Raw genomic sequence first — 14,595 nt, 5'->3', positions numbered from 1 at the left:
GGAAAAATTCTACACTTTCTACCCCGTCTAACCCCTTCAATTTTGTTTATTTCTCTCAGTTCACTCCCCTTCTATCTCTGCTCCAGAATACTTGTGGAGTGAACTGTGTCACAATTCTTCACAGATTTAAAACACATCATAATAGGTACTGAACATCTGAGATCTGAGCTGAGGAGGGGCAAGAAAACGTTCAACAGCAATATCAGAATCAGAATTTATTGTCATGAACAAGTCATAACATTCAATGTTTTGCAGCACCATCAAAGTCCAAACATTCATATAAACCACCTTACAACAATAAATAAAAATAGTGCACAAAAAATCAAAGCAAGGCAGTATCTTTGGTTCATTGCTCATTCAGGAATCTGATGGCAATGGGGAAGAAACTCTCCTTGTGCTGTTTAGTGCTCTTCTTTAGGCTTCTATATCTTTTGCCCAGTGGTAGCAGAGCGAAGAGGGCATGGCCTGGGTGGTGGGGGACCTTGAAGATAGAGGCTGCTTTCTTGAGACCTCGCCTCATGTAGATTTGCACTATGGAGTGAAGCCTGGTGCCTGTGATCTCTCAGGCTAAGTTAACAACCGTCTGGAGTTTTTTACTTGCCCTGAGTGTTGGCACCTCCATACCAGAAAGAGATGCAAGCAGTCAGGATGCTCTTCACAGAACACCTGTAGAAGTTTTCGAGAGTGCCATACCAAATCTCCTCTAACACCTCACAAAATATAGCCACTGGCAAGCCTTCTTCTTAATTGGATTGACATGGAGGCTCCAGGGCAGATCCTTGGAGATGATGACACCCAGGGAATTTGAAGTTTTTGCCCTCTCCACTACTGAGCCCTCGATGAGATCTGGGTCATGTTCCCCGATTTCCTCCTGAAGTCCACAATCATCTCCTTGGTTTTGGTCATGTTGAGTGCAAGGTTGTTGATGTGACACCACTCAACAAGCTGATCTACCTCCCTCCTGTACGCTTCCTCATTGCCGTTTGTGATTTTGCCAACAATTGTGGTGTCATTGGCAAATTTGTAGATAGCATTGTGCCACATAGTCATTGGTGTATAGTGAGTAGACCAGTGAGCTAATCATGCTTCCTTGAGGTGAGCGTGAGTTGATAGTTGGTAAGGAGGAGACGTTTCCAATTCATACTGACTGTGGTCTTCGATGAAGAAAGTCAAGTTGCAGACAGGGGTACAGAGGCCCAGGGTTTAGAGCTTCTTGACCAGCCCTGAGGGAATAATGGTGTTGAAGGCTTAGATGAAGTCTATGAAGAGCAGCTGTATGTATGAGTTGCTGTTTTCAAGGTGATCCAGAGCTGAGTGGAAAGCCAGCAAAATTGCATCTGCTATGGAGCGATGTGACGATAGAAGAATTGCAGTAGGTCCAGATATTTGCTTAGGAACATGTTAATTCTGGACATGAGTATATGTTAATGCTACTGAGTGACAATTGATACAATATTCACTGACTGTGGAGAGATGTATCAATGGTGAGCAGAGAGACAATTAACAAAAGATTCACTGGACACACAACCTCTGTAATTGGTGTTTGGCAAATTTTCTTAATATCTCCAATGACCAATGGCTGGAGAAATTGAGGATCTCATGTTAATTAGCGACAGGCATCAGAAATATCCTTCAGGAAGGACCTCAATCTGAGACCCAGTGACCATATGCTACTTGTGTCTCGCAGGTGATCACCTAACAGTTGTGACTTGGAATGCCTATAGAATACATATCCAGGATATGCTAGTAGAGTGCATAAAATGTGCCAGCACTAACAATTGTGCCATTTCCATTTTAGAAGCCACTTGTCAGAAGGAGCATGGGCAAAGATTTGAATTTCTTTTGGGCTTCTAATGCTTACCTAGTATTATTGACTGTACATTCATAGCATCTAGGTTCCTTCATATTATCCAGGAGTATCTGTAAACTGCAAAGACTACCATCAGAAAAATACAGCTCATGATAGATAGTAACTGACATTGGGGAGTCAATCCCCATTTTTTAATCATCCCTTACATATTACCTTCTCCCCCCCCCACCAACCTTCAAAAGAGTTTGCTGCAGATTAGTGATGAACGTAAGCCTAAGGCAGGTGTCCATTATTTTATTTAATACATCAAACTTTTTGGCTTCCAGAGCCTGTGTTAACTTATTCAGTGGGTATGACTCTACAGAATGTCACGCATTCAATCCATAAAAAGAAAGAAACATCTCAATGCCCTGTGACATCATAGTTGATGTAAAGTCTATTGTTCTTTCTGTACTTGTGGACAATGTGTATGCATGGCACGCTTAACAATATACCACAGAAATACTGCTGTCCCACAGTGAATCTGCTGTTCACCAGTTGCCAAGGAGTTCAATTTCAGTTGAATATCTGGCTGAGCAGAGTTCAGAGAAAGCTACACTTTCTGCTGAAAATTCCCTAAATCTGTGCCCACCACAAACAATCTGCTTCAGCTCACTTGTGAATTGTGGATCAGAAGGCAAAATTGTGTCCATCTGTCTAACTAGAAAATAAATATTTCTGTGGGTCATGCTGAATACTAGTCATGTCAGAGTGCACTTGCAAACAAAAGATGTCATCTAAGGATTCTTTATTCATGGTATCCCATGAAAATTCCAGTGGAGAAAATGAAATAAATTACTTTGGACGAAAATACAAAATTGGGCAGGGCTAGTTATAATTAGGAAGGAATTGGGAAAGTAGATTGGGTGCAGATATTTAGATTTCAGATTTATTGTCAGAGTACATACATGGCATCACATACAATTCTGAGATTCTTTTTCCTGTGGGCCATGCAGAATTACCACTCATTTATGGGTACATCCACATATGATATTAGGAAGACTTTTAAAGGCCAGTTAGTTAAGTTTTAGGACAAGCAGGTTTCTTTGAGGGAGAAAGATAAGGGTGGCAAGGTTTGGAATCTTCGATGACAAGAGATATTTACACTTGAAAGAATTTAAACAGGCGGGCTAAAGGGGACAATGAAAAATCTTTGGCAAGCAGGCTAAAGCAGAAGCTTATACACACCCACCCACCTACACACACACCCACCCACACACACACTCACACACACACTCACACACACCCACCCACCCACACACACACACTCACACACACATTAACACACCCACCCACATTAACACACACACACACTCACACCCACCCACACACACACTCACACACACACCCACACACACACTCACACACACCTACATACACACACACACTCACACACACCCACCCACACACACACACATACTCACACACACCCACCCACCCACACACACACTCTCACACACATTCCCACACACACACCTACCCACACAAACACATTAACACACCTACCCACATTAACACACACACACACACACACACACACACACACACACACACACACACACACACACACACACACACACACACACACACACACACACACACACACACACCAAATAAAGTAGATCAATGACAAAATAGTGAGCCAGAGGAAATGGGTGAGCTCCTAACTTCCAAAGTGAATAAAGTAAAATTCTTATTATCAGGAATTCACGAGCCAGCAAAATAATTGCAGAAAATAAATAGGTAAAAACAATGGAAGTTTAATGTTGAACTGTCATCGATAAAGAGCATCCTGATGTATTCATTTTTGTTGTCCAGGTGTTCCAGGGCTTTGTGTGAGGCCAGTGAGATGATATCCGCTGTAGATCTGTTGCTATGATAGGCAAATTGGAATGGCCTCTCATTGTGAATAGTGTGCAAGGCTGTGAAAGGATAGAGGATAATAGATATATTCAGAGAATTTGGGTGGTGAAATGGCAGGTAGAGTTGAATCCAAACAAGTGTGAGGTGATGCATTTTGGTCAAATGTCAGTGGAACGTATACAGTAAATGGCACAACCCTTAGGATCAGAGATGTACAGACAGATTTTATGGTGCAAGTCTATAGATGCCTGAAAGTAGCCGCACAAGTGGACAGGGTTGGACTAGATTAAAATACAATATGCTTATTTTAAATTTGTTAGGGTATTAAGTATAACATTTGGGAAGTCATGTTGCAGATTTACAAAATTTGGTTCAGCAGATTTTGAGTATCGTGTGCAATTCACAGGTAAAAAGATTTTGAGAAGATGCAGAAGAGGTTCACCAGGAAATTATTGGCCAGCTTGGAATATATCAACTTTAAGAAGAGGTTGGACAAACTTGAATTGTTTTTGTTGGAGTGAGAATTCCAGAGATTCTCTGTCCTAAATAACCTCTGGTTCTATACACCCCTGTCAGAAGTATTACTGCAGCTTTCTTACATATTCTGTTAAAATTATGCATATTCTATGAGATCACCTCTCATTCTTCTAAAATAACAAGAGTCTAGGGATAGACTAATCTCAATGAACATAGTAAACTGACCAAGAAACCAATCTAGTGCAGCCTTCATGCAAAACAAGTATATACTTCCATCTTTGAGGAGATCAGACCTGTACATAATAGTTCACATATGGTTTCACTTTTGCTCTACAATTGCAGCGAAGTATCTGCAGTGTTCTAAATTTCTTGCAATATAGGCTTGTTATACTACTTGTTTTCCTAATTACTTGCTGTACTGCCATGTTAACTCTGTGACTTTTATACAGGGAGACCCAAATCTCATAAAACACCGACATCCTTCAGTTTCTCACCGTTCAAAGATACTTACCTTTCTTTTTCTATCAAAAGTGATGCTCCACCAATTCACATAACCCACCTATATTCCCTTATATTTCCCTCACATATTTCACTGCCACCCAGTCGTGTTTGATCAGTAAACCTTTTATCCCTCATCCAAATCAGTGATATAGATTATGAACAGTGTGATTCCTGCAGCAGCTCCTTGATCACAGATTCCCAAAGCTGTAAACTCCAACTAAGCCCACCAAACCCTCCCCCTTTATTGATGTCCTCAAGCACCCATATCTTCCCATTCCTTTCTCTCATTCCACTCATCATGTTGCTCACTCCCTTTAATGATCTCCTCAGCAATATGCCACATCTGTCATCTTCTAGACATGAACTCCCTATTCATCCCTCTCCCCTTCTCTCAATCCCATTTGATCTTCCCCACCCCCTCCCACCTATTTCTCTATACTCACTGCCATCCTGTTTCCAAAACATTACCTGGTGTTCATCCTACCTGAACGCCCACCTCAACCCACTACCCACTGCACTTCACACTTGCTTCACAATCTCCACTCAGAAATGACAGAAGAAATGCGTCTGTTCACTTTGCATTAAAAAAAAACATGTGGAGATATCTCTAAAGAGGAAACATTAAATTAATGGTAACCTTTCTTTCTGAGTGATGATGCAATAGGTTAAAAACTGAAGAATGTTGATCTAAAGGTGATCCACTGGTTATATTTCATTAAAATGTCATTCTGTACTAATTTTCAAATTGAACATGAACATAGTCTTTCCGAGGGCAAACATTTCTTAGAAACTCACTAATTCTCACTTACTTTGCAGTGCGGCTTCTCTTCAGCAAGCTGCCCAGCCCAAGGGCCCGGCGTCTCCACTGGCAATCCGTGGGTGCATTCAATGTGTAGGAAGCTTTGAGTCTCATGTACAATGGAACAGAAAAAGCAGGAGGCCCTGCCCAAAACTTCCATGATTCTCCCATGTACAGCCTCTTTAATTCATAATTCCACAGATTAAAATCAAACAGGTTGTCCCAGATGATGCACAATATAGTATGTATATTAACCCATGAGGCATCTGGTAATAAGGAAATATCATTTTGGCTGTGAGCAGTATTATAGCCTTGTAATGTATTGTGATTATTTTGCTTGTTCATTTTCCAAAAATAAGCACATTGGAAACATGTGAAAGTGTGTATTTTTGACAATGTGATAATTAAGGGGAAGAAGTCTCTTAGCCTTGCTTTTCTCAGCACATGTTGTTCTGCAGATGGTTGATTTTGCTTATCCTATTCCTAAAATAATGTTTTGATTTATTGGATGTGTTGGACTATTTCATAAGGGATAGAAGCTTATAGTCAAATAAAGAGAGGCTCAGAAATAGTAAGAAACTATCCTGTTTTAATTATATCTGGCTCTCTGGAGTAATTGTGGACCAAACACACTTGCCCTAAATTACAGATCCCTTTGTAGCCAATGCAGTACAACATGAAACAGGTGGAGTGAAACACAAAAGTCTGCAGACACTGTGATTTTAGTAAAGACACAGAAATGTTGGAGGAACTCAGCAGGTTTTGCAGCTTCCATAAAAGGTAAAGATATATTATCAACATTTCAGGAGGGAATTCTTCCAGTATTTCTGTGTTTTAACAGGAAGGGGGTTCCTTTGCTCATTTTACAGATGTATTACTGGTGGTGTTAGCTAAAAAATCTTTGTTGTGCCCTCCATGGTCTTGAATACATAAATGAGTTGCAGTTTGTTAATGATTGACATTGCAGCTGCAACAGTCAAGTTCTACAGATGCTCCAATTATATTGAGGATTCACATTTTGCACCACTTATATGGAGGGAGATGAGGAATATTGTCAGAAAATCAAGTAATCAAGTCAAATTTATTCTTATCTGATTGTACAAGTACAACCTGACTAGGATTGCTGAGAAAATATCAATATCACGGAAAGAAATTATATAGTTTTATTCTTTTTCAATTGCTAAGCACATCATATTAAATTTAGCATCGTCAAATGATAGGTAGGTGCACAGATTTTACCATTCTGTGTTATTATCAATTCATATCCATTGTGTATTGGCAATGGTTCCAGTTGTTCATTTGCAAGGTGGATGAAATTTGTTTTGTTATCAGGTGCAAACCTATGGGTTAAAAGCAGAATGATACATCAGCATCATTATTTGTACCAGGAATATGTGCCAAATTAGGAAGAATATGCTTTACTTTCTTGTACATATATTTTGTTTACCCTTGAAGGAGAAATATCAGCACTTTTTTGAGAACTTTTTTTTCCACAAATTCCTTGAGGAAGCACAACAGGTTGGTCAGTAGTTCCTTTATTTCTATAAGCTGCCATAAAACTACATATTCACACTGCTACACAAAGGCAGATCGTTCAGCTGAGGATCTTCAGACATCTTATGGGAAACCATATGCTCAAGGGAGGTGAAAGGAACACCACTGCCCTTTAATTTGAAGTCAAGAATAAATTTAAAAAATAAGAATTCCTTTCTATTATTTATCAACAAACAATTGAATTTCAATAGAAGTTCAAAATGGCATGTAGTTGTATTACACCATGTTTGTACTGTGTAGAAAACAATAATAAACTGGTACCCTTCAGAAAAGATTTTTTTTCAGTAGTTCTATATGGATGTTAAATTACAGATAGCACTTCTCTTTTTTTAAAAAAAAAGACTATTTGGTGACCGTGCTTTAGCCATCCTAAATGCAGATGATTAGTTCATTGTAAATCAAACTTGGAGCCAAAGGCTCCTGCAAATTATGGAATTAATTTTATACACCTAATTTAAATGTGACAATCCTTCAATTGCTACATTTTTCTCTTGAAATTGCCTTCCTCTCAATGAAAGAATTTGGTGTGGTTTGTCTCCTCTGCTATTTAAATTATATGTTCATTGAGTAAAGCTACTGTTTTTAATTCAGCAAAGTATTTGCTGTGAGTTGATCATCCATCCCACCACCAATTTACACTGTGACCATTATGCACTGTTGAGGAAAAGAGAAAAATTTCAACTGACCTGACTGTCACAAAGTAGGACATCCTACATAAAGCATGTGGAGATATCTCTAAAGAGGAAACATTAAATTAATGGTAACCTTTCTTTCTGAGTGATGATGCAATAGGTTAAAAACTGAAGAATGTTGGTCTAAAGGTGATCCACTGGTTATATTTCATTAAAATGTCATTCTGTACTAATTTTCAAATTGAACATGAACATAGTCTTTCCGAGGGCAAAAATTTCTTAGAAACTCATTAATTCTCACTCACTCTGCAGTGCGGCTTCTCTTCAGCAAGCTGCCCAGCCCAAGGGCCCGGGGTCTCCACTGGCAATCCGTGGGTGTTTGCGATGTTGACTAACTGGTTCCTCCTGCGCCTCTTCTCCTGCTGACAGGGGCTTCTGTGGTCTGCCTTCTCACCGGGGGAAGTGAGCGGTGACAGTGGCTCCGAAAAGCACAGGCTACTCAAGGGAAGGTGGCCCATGAAGCTGTGGCCCCGCTTCCTGGATTGCTGCGTCACCTCTGCGGGTTTCTTGAAACTGGGTGAGTAGCCAGCGACCTGCTCAGGGGGCATTGCATCAAGGCCAAGTGGACAGTGGGGGAATCCCTCCCTCCTTGAAACCAAGGCCAGGCAGCAATACTGGGTGGACAGCGGGGTATCCCTCCCTGATACCGTGGCCAGACAGCAAAACTGGATGGACAGTGGGGAGTAATGCTAATTTCAACTTTACATACAAGACTTGGGGGATATTCTTGAGCCAATTTTCAGGGAACAAAGTGGGTCTTATATGCCATCAAATATGATATATCTTAAAATGATATACATTTACATGGATTATCGTATACCTGATGAAATGTTTAAATTTATAAAAACTTGTAAAAGAAAATGTTTATGTGAATTAATATCATGTATGAAAAGACACTTGAAATTCACAGTAATTCCAGCCTTGTCTTAAAAGTAACACCAAAGCAAAATACTGTAGATTTTGGAAATGTGAAGTAAAATTGCTTCCCCATAGGGTAATAGACAAGCAACATCTTGTTGATTTTCTACCCTCAACAATAATAATTAGTAAGGCACCGAGAGAATCTGTATTAACTAACAAGTACCTAAAGTGATTCAGTTAACAACCACATCATCAAGCCTATAAATCATACAAAACTAACCATCTGTTTGCACATCCACCGAGGTTTCTCTGACGTTTCCCCATTTCTGATGTCACCTCCACAATGGTTGGTTTCTTTAGAATTGTCTCTTCCTTCTCCCAAATTCCCCATTCTTATACTTTTCTCTTATCAGATGTAGTGTTGTGATTTACTTTTGTTGGCCCAGTGTTATCTGGGCCATTCTGTCTAAATATATCATTGTCTCTGGTCCAAGGCTACAAAATTTCATTACTCTCAAATCCCTCAGGTGGTAACTTTATTACCCTCATAGCAGCCCAACTGCTTGTTCCTTTGTTCTGGTCCTAAGTCATACCAGTTCAAACCAGACCAGCAAAATACTACTTTCAAGTTACTCCAGATCACAAAATCATGGCTGCAAGAATGGTCTGACAAAATGACATCCTTCATTCCTTCAAGCACATAGGCAAAGAACAAAGACAATGTGCCAGTGAAGGTTGAGTATTTCCAGCATTTTACATTGTTATTCTACAATTATAATATTTGCTATGAATTTGCTGCCATTTCTCATCTAATGTCCATCTTGAAGTTGTTTGTGTCTTCTATTTAACAATATTGTTATATTCTATATATTAAAAAATTGTCAGGCTGCATTGCATTCCTAAATTCTTTCCCTCATGAATAAATAAAATTTATCACAAAACCATATGCATAGAAAATGGATCAGAAAAGCAAATATGCCTCATATGTAAACATACTTTGAAATCCCATCATGGAGAATCTGGACAGGAAAGTTTTGTTGCAATTCACCCAAATCTTGATTTGAATTGTGCATATAACGATGTACTCATTAGGCACAACACCCATTATTTATTTAGTGACAGATGTCGGATCAAAAAGACACGATTGTTGGTCCCAATAAAATGAAGAGCACCTCATGCTGAAAGAAGTTAATTTTGCAAGATTTAAAGTGTTCCTGCAGAGATATCAAATTTATATTTCATGAGTTTCTCTCTACACCTTCCTCCCCATCTCCTGTCATTTTAGTACATTAAACTTTTCTTTGCCAGGAGTCCTGATCACAGCTCACAGATACCGGCATCTTCCTGCTATTACACCAGTGATCCCCTTTTTTCACCTCTGCTATAACTTCTATCCCCACCACTTTTCCCAGGTCTCAATGGCAGATTATTGATAACATAGCAGCTCCCTTCTTAATCATGTAAGTTAGGTTTTACCTCTTCCCAAAGGTAGGAAATCAATTTCTTCAGTCAAGATTTTCTGAATTCACAAATCTTGGTATGACACCCAATTTGTCATTAGAGGAAGACAGGGTATCAATTCAATGCACAAAAAAAGAAGCAAAATCACATTTTATGCTCAAGCATTTAATATGAACACTTTTAGTCCAATTGATTTTATTCCATTGTTATATTGATGTTTTTATATTTGTTAAAAGAGTTAGTTTGATCATAATTGCCTGGATTTGATGCTTAGACCGGTTAAATTGGCTGATCTTAGTTTACAGTGGGAAGATGTGGGACTAAAACTGTTAGAAGGGTTGCAATAGGATCCAGCAGAAATCAGGAAATGAAAATTAGCTTTCCATTAACGGATGGCGAAAATGTAGTTTTCATAGAGGGTCTGCAATATGTTGAGTTTTTGGTGCCTCGGCAGAGCTGAAAGTTTTGCCAAGACTTGCCGTCCAAGAACATATATGAAGCGGCGTGCAGCCAGATGGAGAGTCTACCCCCTCAGAAGAAAATGTTGGGCTTTCAAATTATAAATGTGGAAGTTGAGGACTGATGGATGCAAAGACCTCACAGTTGGAAACAAGCATTGCAAAAGAATTGTGTTTGCTATTGGCAGCATTTGATGTTGTCCATGACCAGGCAGAAGTGATCTCAGGGTCAATGAAAATATAACCCAGTGGAGTAGGAGCATCTCTAGAGTCCATTTATCTGTTTTAGGAAATAATAGGGTAATATTTCCAGATTTCAAAGTTTCCTAGATTAAAGTTCTAACATTGGTGAGAGATCAATCGAAACCCTGCAAAAATGTTATAAAGCAGCTAATGGAGGTCTTATGATGGGAAATAGGAAGAAATTATCAAGATATTGGCTTATTATAATTATTAAAACAGGGACATTGCTTTAGTGAGATCATTCTTACTTCAGGAGAGATTTTGGGTTAACTTGTGTGGAGCTCTGGATAATCCCAATTTATTTTCATTTTTATAATGGAATCAAGAATCACATTGATCGAACAAAAAAAAAGTTCAGGCCGAAGATCAGATCAGCTAAGGTCTTACTGATCAATAGGTTGATCTCTTCCCTATTTTTATGTTACTATGACAGAATTATTTCTTCCCTTGGTGTAATCAGTTCATTCAGCAAGGGTTTGTTCACTGCCTTTAGGAAGCACAGCTGCTGAAAGCTGTCATTTCGGAGATAGAATTCTGCTATTTATTTTTTTTCATAAAAAGGTCAGACAGTGATTTTGCCGACACAAAAAATAATATTCAGAGGGAAAATGCAAAAGTTACATAAATCATTTTCATGGCATCTTAGTGAAAAATCGAATAAGCTTTCCACAATTGGAACATAATGTCTGACAAACCTGTTCAGACAAAATCACCAATTTAAATTGTGGCCAGAGTCAAAAGTTGCACAGAGAGCAGACTTAAGAAGGTTGATGGAAATCCTTGGAGATTTCTGTAAGTACAGTAGATCCTTTGATCATTTATCAAAATAGCTTTGAACTTCATTATTGGCTATGAGCAGACTGTGGAGATGGCAGTGGCATTTATGTTCAAAGATATCCAATCTGGCCTCATGCTGTGTTCAGCAAGCCGAGCATTGACACGATTGTGTGTGCCTCAATATGCAACATTTCCTCAACCAGCTTACTCCACTTATGGCTGAGCTTATAGAACTATGACAATATGTTTATGTGTGTGTGGTGATCATTTTGTGGATTAAAAACAGTGCTGGGATGAGGATTATTTTTCTGCTTCACTTTCACTGATGGCATTAAATCTTGTATCTTGTGCAATGTGCAGAAAGAAAGCAAGATCTATATAAAAATATACATTTAGCCACATATGCATCATAACATTTACCCTTGGTCTCAATGGGGGTAACTTTGGGACATTTTACTTTCATTTTGAAGAAAACTGCATGGGCTAAATTCATTAGCCCTTAAAAACATGTTATTTTACTCTAATCCCAACTCATGCAATGAATCTTGCTTGACAGCTGCGCGTTATATGTTAATTATAATAATTTTAGCTCATAGGCAGTGCTGTCTTAACTGTTCAAGCTTCGGACATTTCAACGGAAGACTAATACCTTGAATGGTTTGCACCATTAAATTATTTTGTTACTTTAGCAAATGTTGGCAGGCATTCAATAAATGAAGAGTAAATGTAAAGAACGTCACAACTCATGCCCAACACCCACCACATATTTAGCATTGTGTAAGACTCACCTGCATATCTCAAAGATTGGATGGGTTCTCAAATCTTGCTCATTACGCCACTTCCTTCAAACTCAAGGCCTTTCTCTCACTTATATACTTCCTTTAATCTTGAAGGAAAAGTTGGCATTCAGACAAATACTGCAGGAGATTACATGGACATGGACGTGATGCCAGCATAATTGGATCTGCCACTGATGAGGACTGAAGAGCTTCACAGATGAAACCAATTATGATGAAAGTTTCCATACACCTTGTCCTTCACCCACTAACTTTTCTCATAGAGCTTTAGCTTTTATAATTTTACAAACATGTCAATGTGAGAAAACACTTCTTAATTTTATCTATCTACTCACACCAACTCCTAACTTAAAACTACCATCTCTTATGCTTTAGAGAACCCAGATGAAAATTTTAATGTGACAGTTTACAGAGCAAGACTAAATGATAAGCATAATTAAATGCCTGCTACATTTTTAAGCATGCAAAACTGAGCCAAATTACAGTGATGACCAACCAATGGTTTCATTATGAAGTGCAGGGTAGTTGCAGTGAGCCTGTGTTCAGTAGGACATATGTATGGAATATGCTGAAGTCATTTGGTGGCATATAGCTGCTCTCTGTCCATTGTATACTTTCAACACCAAGGATCTTATAATCTAACAATCTATCCTGGCACATCTTACTAAAATTACATAAAGGCCAGCTTTTGGAACAACAATGTTTCCATGAAGCACAGATCTGCAGAAGGCTATATTCATTCTCTCCTGGCACTCTACCAATGGCCTTGCTAGCCTGGTCTTCAATATAGTACAGTATGAAGCTGACTTTTTGGCCCCAGAATAGTTCTCCAGTGCTTTTTCTCCATAGTGAGGTCGTATTGTGCAGGAGAAGTGACCTGATGTGGATCTAGTTCAATAAATCAATCGAGTAATTACAGGCTAGTCATCCTCATTCTAGAAGTGGGCAATTTATTGGACAAACTTCTGATGGCCAGTTTAAATTTACTGGAGATTTTCTGCTTTGTTTCTATATATCACAAAATATTTTTTAAACTATAGTCAGTTAAAACAATTTAACCATTTTGAAAACAGCAAAACCCTCAAATTAGAGATAAGATAAATGACCAAGTTGTTTTTGCTGGTGTAATGTTGATTGTGTAAGGACTGTTGGCCAAGAATCCAGAAGGACTTTGACAACATGTATGTTTATCACATTAGCAATAGATTACTAGTAATGTAGGTCTTCAGGTATATATTCTATGAATTTGCATTTGTGTGTTTTGCTGGATGATTTAGGAGTGCTCCACAAATAACAATATTAAAAAAAAGTGACTGACACAGGCAGCTGGGGCCATGTGTTGAGAACCTCATTGAAAGGAAGAACATTTGAGAACATGGCACTTCTTTTGTCCAGTGCTGAAATGCTAATGCAGTACTTGAGTCCTGTTGGAAAGTTTGAAGCAGTTAACTTAAAGGAACATAAACTTTGCATTATTTTCTCATTGGCTATGTTCATCGATTGCTTTCCAGGAATGCAATAAAGGATATTTAACAAATAATCTGAAAAAATCCTCCCAAAAATGGAAATCTGTGAATATTGGTGAAAGGAAACCTCACAACAGTTAATGAATTGTCGGTCCTTCCAATATCCTTGTCAAATCATGTAGAAATATAAAACTGAAAATTACATCACACATGTCACATCAACCACTTAGCACATCAACAGTTCTAGATATTGATTATAATATCAATGAAATAATTTCATGTATTTTTCTTATAAAAGGAAAGAGAAACAGTGTGCTGAAATAGCTATGTTTACACTGCCCCCATGCAATTAAAGGTATTATTTTACATTGTTAATTAATTTCCTATCATCTACCCCAATTTAGAATATTATCATTCCTTGGACCCAGTAAGGATATCATTTGTCTGAACATGAATCACAAAATAAACCATTGGAAGATATATAATTGGAAATGTGGATAATGAGAAATAAATAATTCAAGTGGAAGAAGGAAGTGGCAGTGTGTCTGCAGCTTTTCAAACATTTGGTAAATACTGAATGTTGAAAGGGATGGGATATCAGATTCAGCTAGTCTCCAGTGTATCCAGCTATTCATGGAAATGATCACATGATACTTTTTCCATATTAGCATTAATACTTAAAGCTGTGTAAATGCATCTTATGGGAAAGCAATGAGCCTTATTTAAATAGGAAGTGGCTGGATTGCTCTGTTTCTGCACTCTATTTAAAGGTTAATTTGCACTGTCTTTTCTAATCC

The 14,595-nt window shown here is 38.4% G+C and overlaps 1 long non-coding RNA gene across 1 annotated transcript; it reads left to right on the top strand.

Moving 5' to 3' along the window:
- Positions 1-1,058: 1,058 nt before the first annotated feature.
- On the top strand, positions 1,059-5,771 carry LOC138751478 (uncharacterized). Its single transcript, XR_011349973.1, has 3 exons — positions 1,059-1,095; positions 4,119-4,199; positions 5,507-5,771. It is a non-coding gene; the product is annotated as an uncharacterized lncRNA (long non-coding RNA).
- The last annotated feature ends 8,824 nt before the right edge of the window (positions 5,772-14,595 follow it).

Source organism: Narcine bancroftii, chromosome 1, assembly GCF_036971445.1.
Source record: "Narcine bancroftii isolate sNarBan1 chromosome 1, sNarBan1.hap1, whole genome shotgun sequence".
NCBI lineage: Eukaryota > Metazoa > Chordata > Chondrichthyes > Torpediniformes > Narcinidae > Narcine > Narcine bancroftii.
Note: the sequence above shows the minus strand (reverse complement) of the source record. Positions and strands in the feature narration are given on the sequence as shown.